Genomic DNA, 16,882 nt, shown 5'->3' with positions numbered 1-16,882 from the left:
GACATTCGAACCACCGACAGCAGAGACGATACTATCCAACATTGATGTTTACCCTCCTTCAACAACAAGGCTTAGAAAAAGACGGATCTATTCCTGAAGGCTAGAAGAATGTTGAAAGCGGAACTTGTCAAGACTATGTTTACCTGTTTCACGATTAGTGTAACCTATTACACACCAACTACAAGAAATAACCCTTGTCCCAATAATTATCATATTACGTCAAAATATTAAAAAGAGATTACAGTCTCTGAAGCAAATATTTTTGTTTCTACAAACACTTGTTTTCTTTGTCTTCGGTCCACTGTTTCTTTTTCTACGATCCACTGTTTTTCTCACGTAATGCTTTGACGGTGATTTCTGGGCCTTTCGTGATGATGTCATCAGAAGGGCAGGAAAAACAGACGCGATGCTCGAATATTATTAGAGACATATCCCGTCGATCACTATAATTTGCGCGCTTTATCTCTTGCACGCTTGCTCGTCTGTCAGGGATGCGGTTCATAATATTTGCACGTGGATTCACAAATAAATTGACGATCCCGTCCGTCGGCTAATTACACGAGACAAGATGAAACTCACACGACCGGCGCTCGCGCCACTGTTCGCGGACGATTAAATTCTGTGGCGTCCGCATTCCAACGATTGCGCAAGACGAATAACGACCGAACATAGTTGACGTAGGCATTAATCACCTCGAAGAACGCACTAGGCAATTTATTTCACAGGTTCGAAGTCTTTTAGAATATGTATCAGTCGACGTACGGCCCTTGTATTCTGATTCGCGCGGTGATTTCTGATTCCATTCTCATTGGAATAAGAATGCCTGCTTATCCTAATATAAGCAATTGAAAAATCGAAGATTAAATATTCAATACAAAATTCAAGTATGCGTTGTAGCATTAATCTAAAATTTTTATTAACGTTAATAAGATTAATATTTTAAAATTCAAATATGTCATTTTATCATACATGTGTATAATGTGTGTAATGTTTAATTATAAATAAATTTTATATTAAATTATCGCGCACGCGATATTATATATATATTAGTTTTATAAAAAAATCTTTTGATATTATGTATGTAAAACGCATTAATTTATTAATCCGTAATTGTTTTATTAGTTAGTATTTCAGATATTGGATAATCTTAAAAGTGTGAATGTATCGCGAAACTTTGGAGAAACGTTGAAAAAGATTATTGTATCATTAGTGGCTTCTTGCCAGACCTTTATATCGTTTTAGGATGCACCAACAGCTCTCTCTAAAATAGCACCAATATCCTACCTTGAGATGAAGAACGAAGAGGATCTCTTCATTTTCCCGTGGGGCACTAATGTTTCGCGCCTTAATAATTCACTACGTCACAAACGACGACGACGATTACACGATCACTGTGCTACTCGCGGACTTTCGCTGTCGTTAATGAAAGCACTTGGCACGATCGTCATTCGATACTAAAACACGAGAACGTGTAATCTCTCCCGAAGATCGTATATCGACTTCCGTGTTTGATCTACCTTGCGATCGAAAACGAGACCCTCATTTTCGCATCGGGCTGGCGTGGAATGTCTGACGTCGGGATAACGTACTACAACACTGAGTCGCAAAATTGAGAATTAAACTAGAAATTTACGCAGCCGTGCTTAACTAAAAACTCTCGAGACTTTTGCGCGATTCGGAACAAATATTCAAAACAAACATCCAGCATCCGACAGATGTATTTAAATTCACTGAGTTCTCACTCTGACTAAATTTATTTATCGTCGGAAAAGCAAATGGCTCACAAAAGTAACGCATCACCGCCGAGTGATCGCGAGATGAGGAATTTCCGCTTTGTACTTCGATCTGACGCCGTCGAAATGTCCGGCTGATCGCGAAGTCTGTCGCATTTCAGGCGAATCGTTTCAGCCAGATTTAATCGACAATGCACTCGCGACGCGACAGCGATGTCCGAAGCCGCGCGAATCGATCAGAAATCGTCGCTATTTCTCGCACGAACCACCGATTATTCCGCATTACTCCGCATGCCAACGGCAAACGCTCCGCTCCGCTCCGCTCCACTCCGCGCCGCTTCGAACCGGAACCCGCACTCGCGAGGCACTTTTTTAAAGTCGAAGATCCGGTCGACTATTTAAAGTCGACTATCCGATCCGAGCGGTTCGCATGCGTTGGCCGATCATTCCGTCGAAATCTCTGGACCTCTTGGAAGAAACCGCCGACCGCATCTTATCCGGATCTTAATCACTATCGCCAACTGGCGAATTGTACGGTGCGAATACGGCACGACGGCTCTTCTGGTTGGGAAAGTGTCGGATCTTGAAGAGCCAACTCGATGAGAAGCATCTTCCGAATCTCCTCTTCCGCACGATTCAATCCACTTTAGCTGGCTTCGAGACGGAAATCGGAACGATATTCAACCAATGTGGGATCTCACCGGTCGTTTATAATAGACTTTCATCAGACTCACGTTTTAACGTCATAATCATCTATATGAGCACCGTAGTACGTATACAGTAATCGCTAATAACCGCCACATCTCACTCGTGAACCAAGATCGGTTTCGTTCGATATTTTGTCATTGTATTAATCACGATCATTGCATTAATCACTGACGATCAAACGATTCCGCGATTGTTTCTCTTCTCGTTCACCTTTCGTTAAATTTCATTTAAGCAAAATTAGATTTATGCATCGGGAAGGATCGTATCAAATAATAGCTCGGGATGAAATTTTCCTTCAGCAATTCAGGTTTCACTCGACTAATGACCGAATTTCCTCGTCACTAAAACGAAGGAGACAGCACCGACGAACAGCCGACGACGAACGAAGCTTGCAACGACAACCTGTTAACAACGACGTGAGTAGAACGTGAAAGCGAAGCATGGACGAAGGAGAATATCGTCCTCGAGAACGATATTCGCATATTATGTTTCTCGTCACTTGAGCGATATATCGTACGGTTCCTCTCGCGAGAAGCTGCTAACCTCTCGAGAGCTACCTTGGGACTCGTCCCGTCTACGCAGAAACGCACAAGCACTCTCGCGAATAGAATTTACGATGATTCGAAGGTGCCACTAGGTACCAGCAGCTCGTTTCAAACCATCATCCCCTTCCATCTCCATTTCGTTCCCGATATAACGAACCACACCGTTATTTCTCGTGACTCGCACGATCGACTCTTAGACGCGCAACGTAGCGGCGGTCGCGAGGTGACAACCGCTGCTGCCGCTGGTACTGTTCCTGGTTCCTGCTGTTGCTGCTGATAGTGCTGCTCGCGCGCGGCCGTGGACGAAAGGTGGCGACGGGAGGGTATGCGCGGCGACGGTGGGGGCGGCGGCAGCGGCGTCGGCGTCGGTGGTGGTTTCACGGCGGTGGTCGGTCGGTCGGTTTGATCGGTCGGTCGGTCGGTCCATCGGCCGGTCGGTCGGTCGATGGATGCAGGTAGTGGCAGAAACGGCACCGACGATGGCAGCGACGACGGCAACGACGACGACGTCGACGACGACGACAACGACGACGACGACGACGACGACAACGACGACGACGACGACAACGACAACGACGACGACGACGACGACGACGACGACGACGACGACGACGACGACGACGACGACGACGACGACGACGGCAGCGGCGGCGGCAGCGGGTGGATGTGCCAGAGTGCGGGCTTACGGCGGAATGAGAGGAAAGCTCGGTTTACGGGGGGGCCGCGTGGCATCGCCGACTCCGCGATGAGCGAGAGAGTTGCGCGTTATCGACCCATCCGCGAGGCTATATTCCGCTGCTACTCTCCTATCCGCACGGCACACACTCGCACTACGCGCCCATCGCGCTTCGTGCGCTACGCATAGTGCGTATGTATAACCTAGCTATCTACTTACCTACCTACCTACCTACCTATGCCGAAAATTCGTATGCATGTACCTCACTCCTCTATTCTAACGCGTCATTTTCTCTTGCTTCTCGGCTCTCGCGAGCGGTACTGCGAGCGGATAGCTAAGTGCGAGCGATTCTTTCTCGACCCGTACTCATCTATTTTTCTTCCGATATTTGCTTTTAGAATAAATAATGTTCGAAAAAAGATTTTAGCGCAACGAGAGAACGCGGAATGATTGAATGGGATATTGAGAGATGGAAATATGTGTGTACATATATCGCATCTTTATGAAAATTAAATTAAATGAGTCATGTACTTTCATATAGTGATATTAATATTTCTTTAAAATAAAAAAATTGAAAATTATAATAGTACGCCAGCAACAAATAAAATATCATTTAATAACAGCCAATCAATCTTTCATTACATATACGATTAATTTTTGTAATTTCTTTTAAATCCATTTACTGAATCTGAGGATATCGAGATACACGGGCTATTTCGAAGCTTAATTATGCCGGGGATAATCGTAAACTACTAAATTCTGCGGAGCCGTCGTGCATTTTCCCTGCCGCGCTCACGCAACATTTAACAGCCGCATTTAACGCTCAAACGAAATTTCCGCGTCCGTCCGACCGTGCACGGAAGCGTTCCGGGTTTTCCGTTCCTCGATCGCGCGCAACAATGCGGCCCCGGCGCTCGACTTGAATATCTAAATTGTATCGACTGTTTCCGGTCGAATAGCGTCGATGACTCTCCACGCGAGAACGAATAATTTCAGTGCATGCGCGGCGTACATACACGAACGGCCGGAAAGCGAAGTGGCGCGTTTCGCCCGGTCGGCGGCAAACAACGCCGGCGTCCAAAATGAAATTTGTCGAGGCTGGATTACCGCAGAGCGCCACCGACACAGTTTTAATTACTTTTAATTATTCTGTCGCGAGGCGTGCGCGCCGTATATTCTTTTTACGCCGCACGCTTGATCCTCTTTTGCGGTATATTTTAGAGATCGGTCATATTCGAAATGAAAAATTTTCACTGGATTTCGATTTAAAATATTTTCAAGGTTTCACAGAAAATATAGTTTCATCGAAAATTATAGTCGGTGAACGCGTGATTGTACTGGATAATACAAATAGCAAACCTATTTGGAAGACAATATATTATCAAAAGTCGAAGCGTAATTTGTTTCTCGACAAAAATTTTATATCTCAATATTTTTCAATTATGAACGTATATAAAAGAAGATTTTACGTTAAAAGTGTTTTAAGTTCACGCGCATACCATACATATAGGTTTACAAATATATTAAATTTTAATTAAATTCTCATAAAACATAACTCAATTATCGCAATCGTGAAATTATTGAATCACTCAAAAAAAAAAAAAAAAAAAATGATCTTGCAACTTCAACAAAAATTTTCTAGGCGTAAAAAAATTAACTGAAACAGATAAATTATTAGCAAAGACTGTTGTGATACTGCATATATTTTACACTTAATCAATTTAAATGACAGAGACAGAATTGATATCTGTACTATTAATGTAATTTAGACAGAAAATTTTTCTGTGATGCCTATCTGTCAATCAGGACAATTATATTTGTGATTAATATTTGGCAATGGGAGCTAAATCTTCTAGAGGTATAGCTAGAATATTGCTATAAATTCCGTACGTGACAAACAATATTCTAACAGTTACAAAAAGTAGCGATAAATTTTAATTGAGACATTCAGAAATCTATCTACATTAGCGAAATATTTTTTTTGAGTAATCTAATGATGAAGGTAACTATACTCCTACAGTTCTGAGAAACTGTGCATCTTACAGCATGTGAAAAAGAATTTTTGTAATATTATTTAATCTTTCAAATTCATTCTGACGATAAAATTTAAATCAAATTTTTTTAACGTTTAACGGAATAGAAAGCTTTCTGTACTTTGATGCAACAAAGTACAACTAATTATCTACGGTCTTTAGCAGCGACAAAGAACCGAATTGATCGAATGCGGACTATGCAGCCCAGTATTCACAACGCGCATTACGTTTCGCGTCGCTTTACGACTTCCAAAGCTATGGTTTTACGGTTCGATGCGGTAGCATTGTAGCGCCATTGTGCCCTGATCCTGCAACGGCCACAAAGAGATCTGCTCGCGGGTCGCCGATAATCTGGAAAGATCCGATAGAAGTGTGCAGGAAATGGTGAAAAAAACTGAGAATGCAGCAAGCACTTTCTGCTCTTTCCTGATAAAGCTAAAGAAGCAAATTTATTTCGAAGCTAACACGAGTCGAAAAAAGATTTTTCATAAAAAAAAAAAAAAAAAAAAAAAAAAAAAAATATTTATCATTGTTAAGAGACGTACGTAATATAATCTGTATGTAATATAATCTGAGCTGTTAAATTGTATTAAATTTTGGAATTAAAATTGTGTTAAAAACTGCGTTGTTGAAAATTAACTTTATATAGAAGCAACATAAAACCATTAATTAATTCGTTCGCAATAGTGTTCATTTATTTAAGCGAAAATATTTCGTTTACCGATAATCTCTCGTTATATAAAAGGTATTTTTTATTACAATAAAATACTGTCATAGAATATTTATACATTTTTTTTTTTTTTTTTTATTTTTACTTCCTATCGTAATGTCGAATTTCACGAAAATGTGCCAGCTAATGTAACAACGGTAAAACTACGTGCGTCGTTGACAAACTGAATCGGCTTTCGTTCAATAAATCATAAGAATGTTGCCAGCAGTTATAATTTATACTCGGATTATCGCGCGCACAGTCGTTGTACGATTACGACGAACGGGAATAACAGCTGAACGAGTCCAACGATGGTACTTTGAGGGGAGAGAAGGGAGAGGGGGAAAGGGGGAAGGGGGGAGGGGGCGGGGGAAAAAGCTTTCCGAATCCGCGGGGGATTTAAAAAGGTAAAACACAGGTATATACACATAAAGGGGGGGGGGGGGAGGCGAGGGGAAGAGTGACGAAAGCCGAGGACGATATTGACACAAGCTTCAGTTTAATTTCTCCGCCGGTAAACATTGGATTCCCATCGCGCGCGAAACCCACCCACGCACTTCGGTTCCCCCTTTATAACCCCCGCTCGTCGGCGCTTCATCGACTCTCGACCGAATCGAAACTGTAACAAGCGACATTCGGCCCCGGCTAAAATATGCTTTTACACTTTTTCGAATTTATTCACCGGCTAAGCCCGACGTCATGATATTTCGAAACGCGTGAATAAAAAAAAAAAGCGCAGTTTTACTCCATCATGTAAAACTCACACACTGGTCTCAAATACTCGTCGAGACAGTACTCGCGACATATATATATAATGCACGTATGTCATCATTTATTAATTGTGCCTAATGCGGCTAACCAAATCCGCTAAACTTGTGTACTCGGATACACATCGCTTGGATCGAGTTTCACGTTGGGATGGATTAAGGAGGAAACAACGTTTGCGATTATTCATTAATAATTTAGCATGTTTACTAGTACCGTGATTATACAGTCTCATTGTACCCTATAAAACTACAATGTTGACTGAAACTGAACCGCGATTGGTAATCGTCAAACTGCGTTGTATATAAAATTTATATCTATATATATATATATATATATATATATATATATATATATATATATATGTATATAAAAGCCATTAATGGAGCAGAGAGATTATTTGTCTGACGATCGCGTATATTATAAATTATACGGTAGCCATTTCGAAATATCTTTGTGTTTTTGAACAGTGTTGTGTGTCGAGGCTGTCCCGCAGTACTCAAAATACGTTCGGAAACAAAAATATGCTTTTACCTGTCCATATCAAAATATGCTTTCAGCCAGCCCGAGCTTATGTAACATTGCTTCGGGATAAGCGCGATACGACCGTATTTCGCAATATTCGAATGCGTATATTTGATATGCGTCGATATCATCGAACATCGCGAATTTGCAAGACTGTTGTTCGCAAAAAAAAAAAAAAAAAAAAAAAAAAAAAAACCGATAACGATATAGAGCTGTTATTAATTACCGCAGTTTACATATCTAGCACATTCGTGTTCTAAATTATCCCGAAATGACACAAAATTGTAAATTTTTCGGTTATATAAATCGAATGAAAATAGGCGAGCTCCTTTCCATTCCGCATATCGCGATTCAAACAAGCAGCAAAATGATACAGAAATTGACTATTAGCATGGAAATACTCTCTACACTTATGCGTGGGACAAGCATTTACTCGGCGGCACAATAATTCACGGCAGTGATATGATGAGTTCAGCGTTATGTTAATTATGTTTCGTGATACCCAATGATCGTTCCACGATTAATTTGCAACCTTCGATAATGAGATAGAGATTATTTTATCTCTTCGACTTGCGTGTGTGTATATTTAAATATAATTTTCATATATTTTATATTCTGCAAAATATATTTTTCTAAAGTAAGTTTCATGATTGATTGAAACGCGTTGAGATGGTAATATTTTATAAAGTCATGTTTAGAGAGAGAGAGAGAGAGTTCTCTGATAAATAAATGTCTGTTTCAGATTTTAAATTCTTGACATAAAATTATGAAACTAAATTATTATTGAAAAATATATCAAGATTATAAGAGTGCAATCCTTTCTATTCAATGATAAAGCTGTAGTTTTCTCGAAATTTTCTCTGAAGGTTATTCAAAATAATTCTTTCTGTATAAAAATTTAATAGTACGTTCGAGAAACGTTGATGTTAATATAATATAACACATAGGCAAACGGCGTGAATGTTTCACAGCTTGCATTTGGTATCTATTAGCAAACGAACGAATGTAACTCGAATATTTATAATGTATAATTAACCGAGTTACCCTCAATGTGACTTGGCAATTATCAATCGTTCCATTTACAACGTGGCTGTTGTTAATTTGCACGTTCGTTAATATTTTGCTTGATTGTCATTCAATCGCTATACCCACGGCGCTATGTATAACAAACTTTCGTTACAACTGCCCGTTTCAGTCGTATAAGTAATGTAACAGAATAACACAACGCGCAGTTCAAGCTACAGGCGAGCGAGTGTGTAACATGACGAAGATCCAATTACCGGGGCCCTTTAATTTAATATCGGGTGTCGTCGAACAATGCGTCATGCAATATGGGAAGCCACATTGTGACGATTTTCATTCATTTCCATTTCCAGTGGTCATTGCAACGGAACATATTAATTCCATATCCAATATTTTGCGCAATGCACCGCCCGTGGAAAAGCGTAATGTCCGCCGACTTGCCTACCGAAATTCTCGCTCGTAAAAAGGAGGATCGAACAAATCTACGAAGCACGTGCTAGCGAGATGGGACGTCTAGTCTTCTTTTCCAATTTCGAGAAGGCATAGCGTGTCACTTCTCGTCGTTGTCATTGTGGTCGTGGTTGTGGTCGTGGTCGTGGTCGTGGTCGTGGTCGTGGTCGTGGTCGTCGTGGTCGTCGTCGTCATCGTCGTTGTCGTCGTTGGAGCCTTCTATTTTCGATCAACGCATTGCATAACTCGGCTCGCGCAGAAGAGGAACAGCAAGAGGAAGGGGAAATAGCGGCTCACGAGCATGTGCATGCATACACGTACTACTCGAACTATATCGAAAGCATTCCTAAATTCCTATCGTGAATCCACGTAAAGAATATAGAATCCACCGGACTTAACGATTTTTTTAGAACAAACTTATATTAATTTACAAATACCAACTATTTAAAAACGTTAGATGTATAGACGCTTTCCTTTCTTGGGATGTTTTGAATAACTAGCGTCATAATTTATAATGTATGACAATAATAATACAATAGAGTGAGATATTATACAAAGTATAAAAGATTCTTTTTTTTTTTTTTTTTTTTTTTTTGTAAAACCTAAAATAAGAGTTGAAAATATCGAACGTTAAGCCCAGGGCCCGCATATTTGAAACGACTGTCCTGTCCGCACGTGTATGTTTGACGCGGCATATCCGCGCTTGCATTTAAGAGCGGGATCGTATTTAAGGTTTCGAGTTGATCAAAAGATCTCCGTTCTCCTATGTGTATACGATGTGGCGCGCGCACAAAAATAGCAACAACTATTCTATTACAGGTTACATATGAGCGCAGCTGGGAGCCTAAATGTACTACAACATATCTCGGAAGAAGAAACGTGGTACGATGGATTTTAATATGACGGTGTGTTTGTCATTTTCGCAAACATATATCACTTGTCGAAGGCTCTATCTCGTTGTTCGACAGCTACCATTTTAAAAGCATTACGAAATTTATTTTCCTCCAAATTTCAATATCAAAAAGACTTTACAAATCTCTACATTCTACGTGATATATAAATGTGTTTGCAATTTTCTAATAGTTTAAAATTAACGTATTAACATATACGTCAAACTTATATATCAACAATTGATTGTTTGACGTAATAATTAACGCCAATAAATTAATTTAAAAATTATATTATCGGTGAAATTAGATAACATATACACGTTTGATCGAAAAAAAAAAAAATATATATATATATGTTTCGATATATGTATAAAATATTTTCATTCACACTCTTCTCTTTTGTCTTTCTGTCTCTACCTCTCCCTTTCTCTCTTTCTCTCTCTCTCTCTCTCTTTGGCTTGTACAATAAATTTTTTACAATATTTGCCATAAGGAAATTTTTTATTAAATTGTAAATCGATATCAACTGCATCGAAATTCCTAACATATCCCAAAAAGACTTGATAAAAAACTAAAAAGTGTTTTGCCATGTGAGTGTAGTTGCATCTTTGGCACCAGCTAAAGTAGCTCATTTCATTTCATCGTCCTCCTTTATCGAGCTATTCGTACTCGATCGGGCAACCCAAAACATCCAGGACTGTGCAATATGCTTTTTTGCTTCGTACATAGTTCACCGATCGTCTTGTAGAACTTGATAATAGCAATAAACGTCTGCATATTGCGCAGATGCTAAACAAATATCTAAGAAAGTTCTCGCAATTTGCCAATCCAATAAAAATTTCAACCTTTTGGAAATATTTTCCCTCTTTATCCTCGATTTTATTCTTTCGACTTATAATATATATATACGATATTGTTTCTATTTATAAAATTCTTTTATTCCATGAAAATTGAATTATTTTGTTTTCTTGTGCTTGAATGAATATATAGCTACCCATCATTTATAAATCGACACATTTGTAAAACGGTTATTTATATTCGTTTTACATACGCATAGCGGATATATGTATCATTAATTACGCGCTGGCGGATATAATCTGCCGTTGGCGTTGAAATTTTCAGGCATTAAAACCAATTACGATGATCGCGCGGTAGCCTCCTGCGGCTGAATAATGAATCGCGAACGACAACGTCTGCGTCGATCATGCGGGATCAATCGGGCGTTCTTATCGATCGCTCGCGCGCGCTGATCAATTATGCGCGCCACGGCCGATCCATCCATTCATCCATCCATCCATCTATCTATCGCACGGTATACTCTCTCCGTTACCGGAACGGATGCCCGCACTTCGCCGAATTATATATGCAGGATATAATAAGCTGGCGGTCCTCGAGATATCGGCGAGTTATGGGACGCCCTAATGGTCTGTAGTGCTTGATTTACAGCGTAGGATCTGCGGCGCTGCCGGATGCATTTCCGTAGCCGTACGCGCGCGCAATAAAGCGTGGCTATCAACTTTAGAGAAAGAGAGATAGAAATAGAGAGAAAGAGAATCCGCACGTTTCTCTTTCACGACGATAGATCTCTCATCGCTCCTCTTTCCGATTACTACCATCTGGCAACCGACCTTGTTTGCATGTTGCTTCGTTCATGTAAGTTATCACTGCAAACTACTACGATGATGAATTTATTTCCATTAAGTGGAAAAAAATTGTTTATAATACACGCAATAAATTTAACTGATTGTGAGTATATAGAGAATGATTAATGTATGATTAAATCGTTAAAACGAGTATAAAATCTCATTAGGTTTTTTTTTTTTTTTTGCAAATATATTTTTCTTTCAGTGAAGCTAGTAATTAATCTCATAATTAATATATTTGTAGGTTTTTCTTTCTTCTCTTTCGAATGTGTGTTTAAAAAAATTTCTTTAAATAATAAAAAATTTGCTTATATGGCAAGAATGGTAAGAAATATTTTAAATAGTATCAAATAATAATTACGAATATTTCTGTCATAACGTTAATTGCTAAAAAAATTAGATGTATATTATATATTATATATTTATATTATATTTAAACATATTTTTATTATATTTAAATATTTAACTTTATAAATATATTTAAACGTATATAAATGTATAAATATATTATGAAAATAAAAAAAAAACGCAATACGTTTATTTCTATCAAACTAATTTGTAACTAAAGTGGATCGCACCTTCTGCGAATGATATTTGAAGGATCTTGCCTCCAAAAGACTCGGAAAAATATTCTTTCTCAGTATTTATGGAGCAATATGGTTCGCACAACGAACTATACGCGCGGGAGGGCGTAGATCATCGCACGGATGGTACACGTTCGCATTTCGTAATTGTGCAACGGGCAGATAAACTGACGGGTAAGTAGCTTCTGCGAAATGAGTTATGCACATCTTTGAGTTTACTTACAGCGCAAGCGACTTTTTATCTTTTCGTTCTAATAGAAATTTATAGATTCCCATGTTCGCCTTCCATCATGCAAATGATATGTATGAAAAAAAAATATATATATAAATTATCGCAAATAAAATACAAGAAAATTAACTGAAAAGTGCGATCGATTATCTCAAGAAGAAGCTAAATTATCTTTACAAGTTTATTAAATTGACATAACCACTCTATATTTTCTCCGAATCGACTGGAATAACAAAACCGGGAATTAAACAGCAGCAACAAAAGGACACTAACTTTATGTGTAAATTTTGTTGGATCGTGGTACTAAAGTGACTGTTTCAGCTTAATAGACATAATTGAAATTTATATGTAGATTTAAATTTATATTATTGATTATATATTGACAACATGGAGAAGCAAAAATATACATGTGTTTACGTTAGTGTGATTGCCGGAGGTAGCTGGGAACGAAATTTGTTTGCCGCGAGGCAGAAAGGTTTCATTGGAACGAGAGAGTGGATCCAATGAGATCCCAATGAGATTAAAAAGTTGTCAACTGCTCTTTCCTTCTTTCATCCCGACTATTTCTTCTCGCTTTTCCTCTATCCCCCGCTATGGCGTGTTCCCGTTTTCGCGCCACTCCCGGGAAACTTTGCTAGTTAGAATTTCTCATGGTATGTTCTGAAAAGAAACCGTTCCCTGTTGCTGTTACCGCAGCAAAGTCAAGCTCGGGGAATGCGCCACCTGATAATGGCGCTCGAAACACCGTCTGTATTTCCCCTCAAATTACCAATGTCTTGGTAATGCGGAGGAAGGGAAAATGGATGGCGAAAGAGACAGCAGATATTTCAGTTTGTCGTTAGCAATCAACAAAATAGAAAGATGTTCTCCAGAATGTTACTACGCCATTATAATTATAACGAAGGTTGAAATAATCTTTTTCAAGTTAGCATCTAAATTCTTATTATGCATATAATATGACAAGAAAAGTGTCCATCAATATTACTCTTGAATAAACAGTTTGGAAAAAATAAACAACTTAAGATTAATATCATTCGTATGAAGAAAACAATGTATCATTATTTATCATTAGTATTTGGTTATTTATATGCATTATTGATCGCGGTTAACAAATGCCTCGGTTTAAACACTTACCCTCTTACGGAGGTTTGTATTTTAATAGCGTGACGCATTCAAGCCGTGTTCACTGATTGTGAGTATCACTCATTAACTCGCGTAATTCATAAAACCGCACAATTCAATTCATTAACTCTTGCGTTTCCCAAAGTGTCTGTACGAAATAAATAACGAAATTTCAATCATAAAATTTCATACAATGAAAGATCAATCTAGCGTTAAAATTAGAGTTCACAAAAATGAAATTTAAAAATTTGAAGTTTTAAAAATAAGTAAATAGGTCAAAGTTTTTAGCAAAGAATACGGGAATATTTTATGTTAATATTTAAACTATATAAATTTACGAGATGTATTTACGAAACGGTGGATCTAGTATTTAGTCAAAGAAAATTACGGAAAAAGATTTCTTAAATGTATCATGACCTGATTTTCGGAGTAGATTAATTACTTAGCAAATGCACGTTCCTGCGCTTCCCTTAGCGGGTGGTCCGATTCATCTCGCGTGAGACTCACAGGAAGATCGCGAGACCGCGAGACAAACTAAGCGCCAGGGTGCAATCTGAGGCTGCGGCAACGTCTTTGAAGACGGAGTTCTGTTTACGGACACGTTCACTCGCTTGCGTGCTGTGACGTATGTTCAAAGCAACGCACATTGACGGTAACCTCTATCTTATCCCGAGCGATCGATAAGCTCTGCGTTATCGGTCAAAAGCCTTACTCTCTGAATGATTACATATTTGATCGTGTATTAATGTGCAATCACAATATAATAGCGTACAATAGAATAAACGCTATTCGCTTGCGAGTCTGTTTAGAATTAGGGCCATAATTAAGATCAGTTGGATTACGACCAAGATTTGGGTCATCAATTATGTTATTTTAATTGACAACCTACATTCTCACGTAAAGTACAGTTGATATAGTTCTAAACTAAACTGTTGAAGCAAGGATTAAACGAGAAGATCAGAAATTTCACCAACTTAAAACTGACAGTTGTGCTGAAATTAATTCTATCACGAGAGAGAAATTTAGATTAATCATATTAAACAGAATAAAAAAATCATACTGCTAATCTACGGAAAAGAATATATGCGGCGTGATGAGTTAGATCGGCTTTCACAAATAATTCTCAAAATAATAGAAGAATCATACGGACACATATGTATATACGCATCGACGTTCGAGTTGTGAAACCGTTTCTGCACGTAACATGCGGGAAGAGATGACAGATAGAGAGAAAGAGAGAAAGAGAGAGAGAGAGAGAGAGGGAGAGAGAGAGCATGATATACAAATGTACGATAAAAAATATATTTGCCGTCCTAGTTTGCTCCGGTTGGCGTGGCACGGCGAAAGCTCTTCAGTAAATCCAGCTTAAAGCAGCTGTGTAAACGTTGACCTATATTACAATCACGGCGCCCGGAGCAGTGTTCGCCGGCAGCGGCAGCAGCAACATCACCACTACCACCATCAGCATGGCCATCAGGCGAGCGCGGCGTCGTTAGGACGAGACTACAAAGTAACCCGATGTTCCGGTACGCGGGAAAAACATGTATACAACCGGCATCTTGCTCGGATATAAATACATTCGAGTCGGAAATCACAATTATTTCTTTTCGCGATATTCGCTTGACGACCCGATGTCGTTGAAAAGGTGTCTTCAAAAGATGTCTTCTCTTTCTATCGACGTATAGCAATTCGTATTTCGCTCGCCTACACAGATGAGAAACTTGTGCTCTTAATTAATGCGAAAATCAAAACATAACTTGCAGTAGTGACGATCCTTTAACTTTTCAAATAGTGCAACCACCGCGAAACTTCTTAGTCGTTGATTATATTATGTCTTACTGCGATATTTGAAAGAGCTCGAGTTAACTCAATATTGAACGATGAACAAGGTATCGAGCAGAAAGATGCGTGAGAGTATAGTTTTAAATATTATTATTTTCTTTTAACACAAATAGGGCATCAATTTTTCTGTGAGTAAAAATTAAAAAATTTTTTTTAAATTAACTCTTTGTTCATTTTTTACATTCTTTTCGTACTCAATGATAACTACCTTCATAATTAAATTTCTTAATTCTTTAATTTTTAAAATAAAGATTATATGATTTTAAGGAAGCAAAATCTCTCTCCATTTTATATTATAATATTCAATTTAAATAAATTAATATTATAATTTAATATTATAAAATATCGATGTCGCTTTCTTTCTCTTTCATTGAGTCCGTAAATTACGATTCATTGCAATTTATAGAGATGATATATATAATTAAAAAAACACAGAAGAAACTTTCAGTATTTATTTATATTTATATCCCGTAATAAATTTTTCCGTAATTAATCTTCTAAATCTTGCTATATATATGTACAATATATATTTATCAACGTTGCACTCACGAAATTATATACCAGCGCGTTTACTCTCTTTCGTGTACACTCGCTCAAAGACGTCATACACACGTCAGCGAGATCACCAACGTATCGCGAAGAGAATCTCGCATGTCGCGAACAAGGGCTTCACTTTATTTCTCTAGGCGGCTTCATCACTGAGATGACTATCGTCTAATCTTCTGATTGTGAGAGAACGACTACACCACGAAAACGATACGGGATAAGCCGAGCTGGACGTACGTAAAGAAAAATGGTACAACTACTGGCGCAAGTAGACCGCCTCTCCACGACCAGGCTCCTTCCTTCTCCTCCACCCCATCTCTCTAGCCCGCTATCTACGGTCCGAGGGCTGAGTGGTAAAAGCGGAGAGACACTTAAAGGATTTACGGGACTGAGAACTCTAGACTCCGCTTGGATCGGCTCGGGAAGTACGGGCAAAACTAAGTGCACGCTTAAGAAGAAAAAGAGGAGGTAAACGCGAGCTCGGCATATACGGTCAATTCTGTTGTCAAGTTAAATTTCCGATATGTTTTCCATAATATAATATTTGAGCGAACGTCAGTCTCATCACGACTTTGATATTATTCGGGTATTTGAGGGTATCTGAGACAAGAAGCTTATACAAAAAAAAAAAAAAAAAAAAAAAAAAAAAAAAAAAAAACATATTGTTTAAATATAAAATGTAATTTGCAAGAGAAAAAGAAAAAGAGGAGATAATATTAGGGGATAAAAATTTATTCTAAACCGCAACATGTGCCAATAAATTGGTGCATTTAAAATATACTAGTGAAAATGGAAAACTTTAATATTTGCTGATAAAAACCAAATATTTGGATATTCAACATACGCGGTAAGTGACGTT

At 38.4% G+C, this 16,882-nt stretch overlaps 1 protein-coding gene across 6 annotated transcripts in view; it reads right to left on the bottom strand.

Moving 5' to 3' along the window:
* Positions 1-16,882, bottom strand: part of LOC140669440 (uncharacterized) — a 388,002-nt gene that overhangs the window by 283,532 nt on the left and 87,588 nt on the right. The window contains exon 1 of one of the 6 annotated variants that reach the window (XM_072899284.1): positions 1,285-5,262. The exons of the other annotated variants lie outside the window; for them this stretch is intronic. The gene's annotated coding sequence lies outside the window, so the exon portion shown is untranslated. Of the gene's footprint in view, positions 1-1,284; positions 5,263-16,882 lie in introns of those variants that run through there. 6 annotated transcript variants of the gene reach the window in all.

This window comes from Anoplolepis gracilipes, chromosome 9 (genome assembly GCF_047496725.1).
Source record: "Anoplolepis gracilipes chromosome 9, ASM4749672v1, whole genome shotgun sequence".
NCBI lineage: Eukaryota > Metazoa > Arthropoda > Insecta > Hymenoptera > Formicidae > Anoplolepis > Anoplolepis gracilipes.
Note: the sequence above shows the minus strand (reverse complement) of the source record. Positions and strands in the feature narration are given on the sequence as shown.